The sequence below is a fragment of the Bidens hawaiensis genome, unplaced genomic scaffold (assembly GCF_021521415.1).
Source record: "Bidens hawaiensis isolate Kalapana, Puna unplaced genomic scaffold, B.hawaiensis_p1.1 tig00027101_1, whole genome shotgun sequence".
Taxonomy (NCBI): domain Eukaryota; kingdom Viridiplantae; phylum Streptophyta; class Magnoliopsida; order Asterales; family Asteraceae; genus Bidens; species Bidens hawaiensis.
In genome coordinates this window covers 169028-175937 of record NW_027494376.1, presented here as the reverse complement: position 1 = coordinate 175937, position 6910 = coordinate 169028, and positions in this window count along the sequence as shown.

Genomic DNA, 6910 nt, shown 5'->3' with positions numbered 1-6910 from the left:
TATGAAAGGATTTAGAATTCTCATCCTTAGGGATCTCATTGTGTTTCAAATATTTTTGGACAATATAGATCCAGGATTCCTGACTTGCTTGAGGATCATGATCAGCAATATCTTTAGAATGGGGATCTCGTTCATCAACTTCTCTTATTACTTTCTTTTTATCGAGGGAAGGTATATATGTGGCTAGATTCAAGACATGTATGATCGGAATTTTTATTTCCATTGGGACCTAAAGGCAGATCCAAGATTTTCCAACGCATCCGCTTCATCGTTTTCATCCTGGGTACCTGTTCAATAATAAAAGAATCGAACCTTCTCTGCCGTACTTTAAACTATATGAAGATATTCGGTTAGTATCTCACTTCTGACAACATAAGAGTCATTGAAGTGGTTAGAAAGCAATAAGGAATCCACAAATACATGAATATTCTTAACTTCTAAATCCTTAGATAAGTGAAGGCCAACAATTAAACCTTCATACCCGGCTTCATTATTGTTGGCTTGGAAATCACATATGATTGCCTGGGTATTATGCCCCCTTGTGGTGATTTCAGGATGATTCCTATTCCTGTCCACCTGACATTTGAGGCCCCATCAGCAAACAAGATCCACTTACCCTTATCATGGTCTAGTTGTTAAACTTCCTAGTCAGCTTCCTGCTGGATATCACTACTGAAATCAACCACAAAGTCGGCTAAAGCTTGGGATCTAATTATTGTCCTAGGCTCATAGGCTAAATCATAAGCACTCAATTTAACATATCAAATAGCCATCCTACCAAACATTTAAGCTTTTCTCAAATCATTTTTAATAGGATAATTAGTTTTAACAAAAATAGTATGTGTCTCAAAAGAATGCCTTAACTTAGCAAACGCCATAACTAAAGCTAAAATCAATTTTTCTAAATGAGAATACCTGGTTTTAGCATCAAGTGGACTTTTAATTACATAGTAGATAGAATGGTGTTGCGCTTCAAGATCCTTAACTAGTACAAAACTTATAGTGTTTTGGGATACCGCAAGATAGAGGAATAACGACTCACCATCTTCAGGCTTCATGAGTAAAGGTGTTTTTGAAAAATATTGTTTTAAGTCCTACAACGCCTTCTCATGCTTTTGTACCCATTCAAAGTTATTGTTCTTTTTTAGGATCTCACAGAATTCCTTGCACCTTTCTGAGTATCTTGACATAAACCTATTCAGGGTTGCAACCATGCCGGTTAATCTCTAAACATCCTTCATGTTAACAGGTACTTTCAGGCTCACAATGGCTTTGATCTGCTCTAGACTTGCTTTTTTCCCCTTTTGGTAACCATGCATCCTAAAAACTTTCCTGCCCCCACTCCAAAGTGGTACGTGGACGGGTTCAGCTTCATATTATACTAGTCAAGAATATCAAAGGTTTCTTGAAGATCACAGATGTGATCATCATATTTCTTTGACTTTACCACCATGTCATCGATATACACCTCCATGGTGTCCCCTAGTTGCTCTTTGAAAATCATGTTGACCAAACTTTTGATAGGTAGCAACTGCATTTTTCAAACCAAAAGGTATTGCAGTGTAACAATATATACCTGTTGGATTCATGAATTTCGTGTCTTCTTGATCTGAGGGTTCAATTTGGATCTGATGGAATCCCAAAGAGGCATCCATAAAGGTTAACATCTCATGCTCAGCAATTGCATCCACTATCGATTCTATGTGTGGTAAGGGGAAGGGATCTTTGGGACAAGCTTTGTTGAGGTCTGTGTAGTCTACACAAACTCTCTACTTATCGTTCTTCTTTTGTACCACCACCACGTTGGGCAACCATCTTGGAAACATGACTTCTCTAATCATCCCAGTCTTTAACAGCCTATCAACTTCCTCTTGTATAATGTCCTTTCTTCCTAGGCCGAACTTCCTTCTTTTTTGTTGAATTGGCCTAAAACTTTTATCCAATCTCAATTTATGAATAATAATATTTTCATAAATATCTGTCATGTCCTCATGTTTCCATGCAAAGGTGGAGATTCTACTTTTGAGGAACTTAACCAATTAATCTTCAATTTCTTTAGGACTCCCAGTTCCTATCAACACTTTGATGTTAGGAACCTAATAATCTAATCGTATTTCTTTGACCTCTTGTTCAGCTGCTTCCAAGACATCAATTGTTTTGTTCTTTGATTGCTATGCTTGATTTGGTTTAGCCGTTTGTTTCATTGACGAGGCAAAGCAGTCTTTAGCTTCATGTTGATCACCTTGAATCTTCACGATCCCCCAAGGCGTCACTTGATGCATTGCTGATAGGTCGAGGGGGCCGCTTTCGTATCGTGGATCCAGGGCATGCCTAAGATATCATTCAAAGAGATTAACGCATCAATACCACAAAATTTAGGGATAGTGTTTACTCCCTCAACATACACTAGAAGCTTGATCTCTCCCACTATACTCTTGGCTTCTCCGATGAATCCAACCAAGATAGAAGATTTTGATACAATCTCGGATTCGGGAATGTTCATTCCATCCAAGTTTCTAGTTCTATGATATTCATCGAGCTTCTATTATTTATTAGGATCCTACGCACAAAAGAATTAGCAACATACAATGTTATAACCAATCCGTCATGATAAAGATCCTGAATGGCGTTTTTGTCTTCATCATCAAATGTGACCCCGTATTCTCTAGGCACAAAACAATTAGCAACATACAATGTTATAACCAAACCTTCATGATGAGGATCCTGAATGGCCTTCCTTTCTTCATCATCAAATGAGACCCCATATTCTCTAGGCAGGGTCATTGTCTTGGCCGGTTCCTTAGGCTTCTCTTCTTTGGCATTCTTTTTGGCTGCTGAGTAGGATGTGCCGCATATGTCTGAACCTTCAGAGATAACATTCACAATTCGAGCGCCTCGAGGTGGAGAATCCGCTCTTTTGGGATCCTGCCCTGAGTATGTAACTGATCTCCCTTCTTAGAGCAATACCGTCCTCCGTCACATGATCGAAATCTTCATGGAAGGCACACCACTTGGATTTGTCCTTCCAGGTAGTATTTTTTCATTCTTTTGTGGATATCTTCCCTTTTAACCTAGATCTTGCATAGCACACATTAATCAAGGAATACAAACTAATAAACAATAATCATGTAACTTAGGATAAGATTCATCATCCTCATCATCGTCTACCACATTGACCCTATCGTTCCTAGAATAAGATTTGGATTTATACGGTTTAGATGATAAGAAGTCTGACTTCCTGTTCGGGTGGTTGTAGCTGATGGAACCATCCAGCCTTTGTTGATTTATATTATCTTCTTCCAGTATGATGAATCTTAAGTCCCTGATCCTCGCCTCATCCAGATTCCTACAAGGATTTATAACGAGATCCTCATAGAAAGTGGTATTTTTCTTGAAACCCATCTTAAAAGCTTGCATAACCGTTGCAACATCCAGGTTGGGGATCTCTAGAGCTTCCTTGCTGAATCTGCTAAAGAAATCCCTAAGGGGTTTATCATTGACCTGTGTTACTCTATACAAGTCACTAGTTAACCTTTCGAAACTTCTACTGCGTGAAAATTGGTTAATAAACAGATTAACTATATGAGCTAAAGATTAAATAGAGAAAGGAGGGACACTTAGGAGATATTTTAACACAGCTCCGGTCAGGGTTGAGCCAAAGCCTTTGCACAAACAGGTTTCCTTGAGAATCTGAGGTATGTGGTTGATCTCCATTCTCTCTCGATATTGGGCGACATGTTCTTCAAGATTCGTGGTTCCATCATACAACTTCATGCTTGGAGTCTGGAATCTCTTCGGGATCTCGACATCACATATGGGATGTGCGAATCTTGAGATCCTGTGGCTGCTGGAAGCTACTTCCGAAATTGGCTGGACTATCCCAAGTACGCTGGAGATTAACTTCTTCGGTGTATGCAACTCCTTCTGAACTATTGGACTAATGCCAGAATCCAACACAACATCAGGGTTAGTCACAGGGATAACAACATTACTACAGTATCGAGAATCCTAGCTGGGGATCCCGAGATAACACCGATTTGCCGAGTGGGAGTGACCATGGTGGCGTGGACGAGATCACTTGTTTTGGTCGCAGACTACTTGGGAAAGAAGTCATCATAACGATTCCCTTGGGATCCTAATACATCAAAGTTCAAGTTCCTTGGCAGCAATGGAGTGAAAAATTTCTCCGCCGACATCTTCCCTTGTGCCTAGATATCATGGAACTCCCTCATGGCAGAGTTGTTGGTTTAATTCTGAGTCTCCATAAGCTTCTTCATCTGCATTAAAACATCACAAATCTCGTTGTTAGACATAAGGACGGGTTTCATACGGGAGACCCAAGTCTTTTGATTGGCACGCCTGCAGAAGGCCTTGTGGTAGGAGGAAGCATGCTGCTTGATACCCCGGCTCCTGGGATGTTAACGCCTATGCTGGTAGTCTTTCTTTGGTTAGCAGGTGGATGAGGAAATGGTTGAGCGGCTCCGGATTCTATGAATGGCATGGATGAAGATGTAGCTTTTGATTGAGATGCCATTTTTGAGTATAGCTTTGCAAGGTAACGGTTAAGGATGATAGTGAATATGGATTTGAGAATGAAAAACACAACTTGCCCCACGGTGGGCGCCAAACTGTTTCGGTCAAAAATTACCAAAGCAATAATTGGGCCATTTTGTTAAGTGAGGTAGTGTGCTTTTCAATAATAAAGTAAGCAATATAGTAGACAAGTGCGGTAAAAGTAAAGGTGAACACAACGATGTAGCAAGGAAAAACCTTAGATCCGGGTAAGGATCCTCAGAAAAAAAAACCCGGGAGGGGAAAACTTACCCCCTGCCTCAATTTATTATTACGAAAAGGTAGATTACAACTCGAGAACTAATTGAAAACGAAAGCTAAGTACAATTGCAGGTGTAGTGAGTGCAGAGAGTGTAAAAGATGTGTCATATAACGTTCTCAACAACCCCATTATATAGAAATAAAAATAACAAAAAGTCCTATAATTCTGGGAACCTTAGCCGCCATGACCATTTGGCGAGTTAGTCTTCATCCCACATGTATTTCAGTTGTTTCTCCGAGCTTTCAAGTAGAACTAGTCATCTAGCCGTGATAGGCTGTTATATCTTTGAGTAACCTGCAAGCATATCATAGATAACATAAGTATATTCGGTTAGTTCAGGATTCTGCAGCTAGCTGGGAATCCAAGCTATTAGGATAATCGTCAGGATCACGCTAACGATAAAATGACCCCTAACACCAAACATTTCAGTTTTTCTCTAAACATTTTTAATAGGATAATTAGTTTTAACATGAATAGTATGTGTCTCAAAATAATGTCCTAGCTTGGTAGAGACCTTTATTAAAGCTAATATTAATTTTTCTAAATGAGAATACCTGGTTTCAGAATCAAGCAAGCGGTTACTTACATAGTATATAGGATGTTGTTGACTTTCATGATCCTCGACTAGTACAACACTCACTCACTGTCTCTCATGATACTGCCAGATTTTTTAAATATTTGCTCACCAGACTGAGGCTTCATGAGTAAGGGTGCTAATGAAAGATATTCCTTCAAGTATTCACATGCTTTTGTGCCCATTTGAACTTCTTAATCTTTTTCAGGATGCCATAGAATTTTTTGCATCTTTCTAAGGATATTGAGATGAATATGTTCAAAGATGCTCTCCTGCCAGTTAGTCTATGGATACCCTTGACATTAACCAGGGCCTTGTAACACCCCGTAACCGCAGCGGAAACGTAAACGGGATGCGACAGACACCTCTGATATCAACCACATTGTTTATAAAGAAAACTGAATGCATTAATATACTTCAAATTACATAATCTTGTATTTCATTACCGTCTAGGTGATACACGTATCATACAACACGGTACACAATTCTATTTGTTATAATGTATCCTAACATCCTGCACGCAAATCTTACACACATCAAGCACTTAGCACGTAAGCAATCACTTCATCTTAATTGTACCTGAAAAGCATGTGAGAAAACGGGTCAACTACGAATAGTTGGTGAGTTTCACAATTTGAGTAAACCATGATAAATCCATATCATAATATAATATTATCTGGGGACACTGTTAACCCAGTACTGTACTCACTCCGGGGACAATGTTAACCCGGAAACACTTCTAGGGACCCCTGGGGACACTGTTAACCCAGTACTGTACTCACTCCGGGGGCAATGTTAACCCGGAAACACTTCTAGGGACCCTTGGGGACACTGTTAACCCAGTACTGTACTCACTCCGGGGGCAATGTTAACCCGGAAACACTTCCAAAGACATCTGGGGACACTGTTAACCCAGTCCTGTACCCATTCCGTACGATTCCCGTACAATCAAATATTTATATATACACGCAAATCCATGCGTTCAGTATGTATTTAAACATTTCAATAGTAACATGCTTTCCGCCCCGGGAAAATATTTGAAAACAATTAAGAAAAAGGGGCTCGTGAAACTCACCTTAGCACATGCAAGCAGGTAACAACAATCATTATCAGTTAACACGTCCAATCTGTAATATGATCCCTACGATCGTTACTATACACTCATTATTAATATAAGTTTAACCAAGTTAACCGGTACATCTGGGGTCACTGTTAACCCAGCACTGTGCCTGTTCTGGGGGCAAGGTTAACCCATAAACACTTTTCCGGACTCAGATCGTGATGTCGTTTAGAGTTCAACAGTCAAATTTTCTAATAGCTTGTTTTCCCCGTTTTGCGTGCCTAGCACGGTTATCCAATTTTATGTTTCAAAATGAGTTTGGTCACACACGACCCGAAAATAGTTGTTGACTGATAATTTAATTAAAGTGGTGAAATTAGTACTCGGTTTAGACGCCCCGATTGACCGCGGGACCCGTTTCCGTCTTTGGCGTACCGGAAAC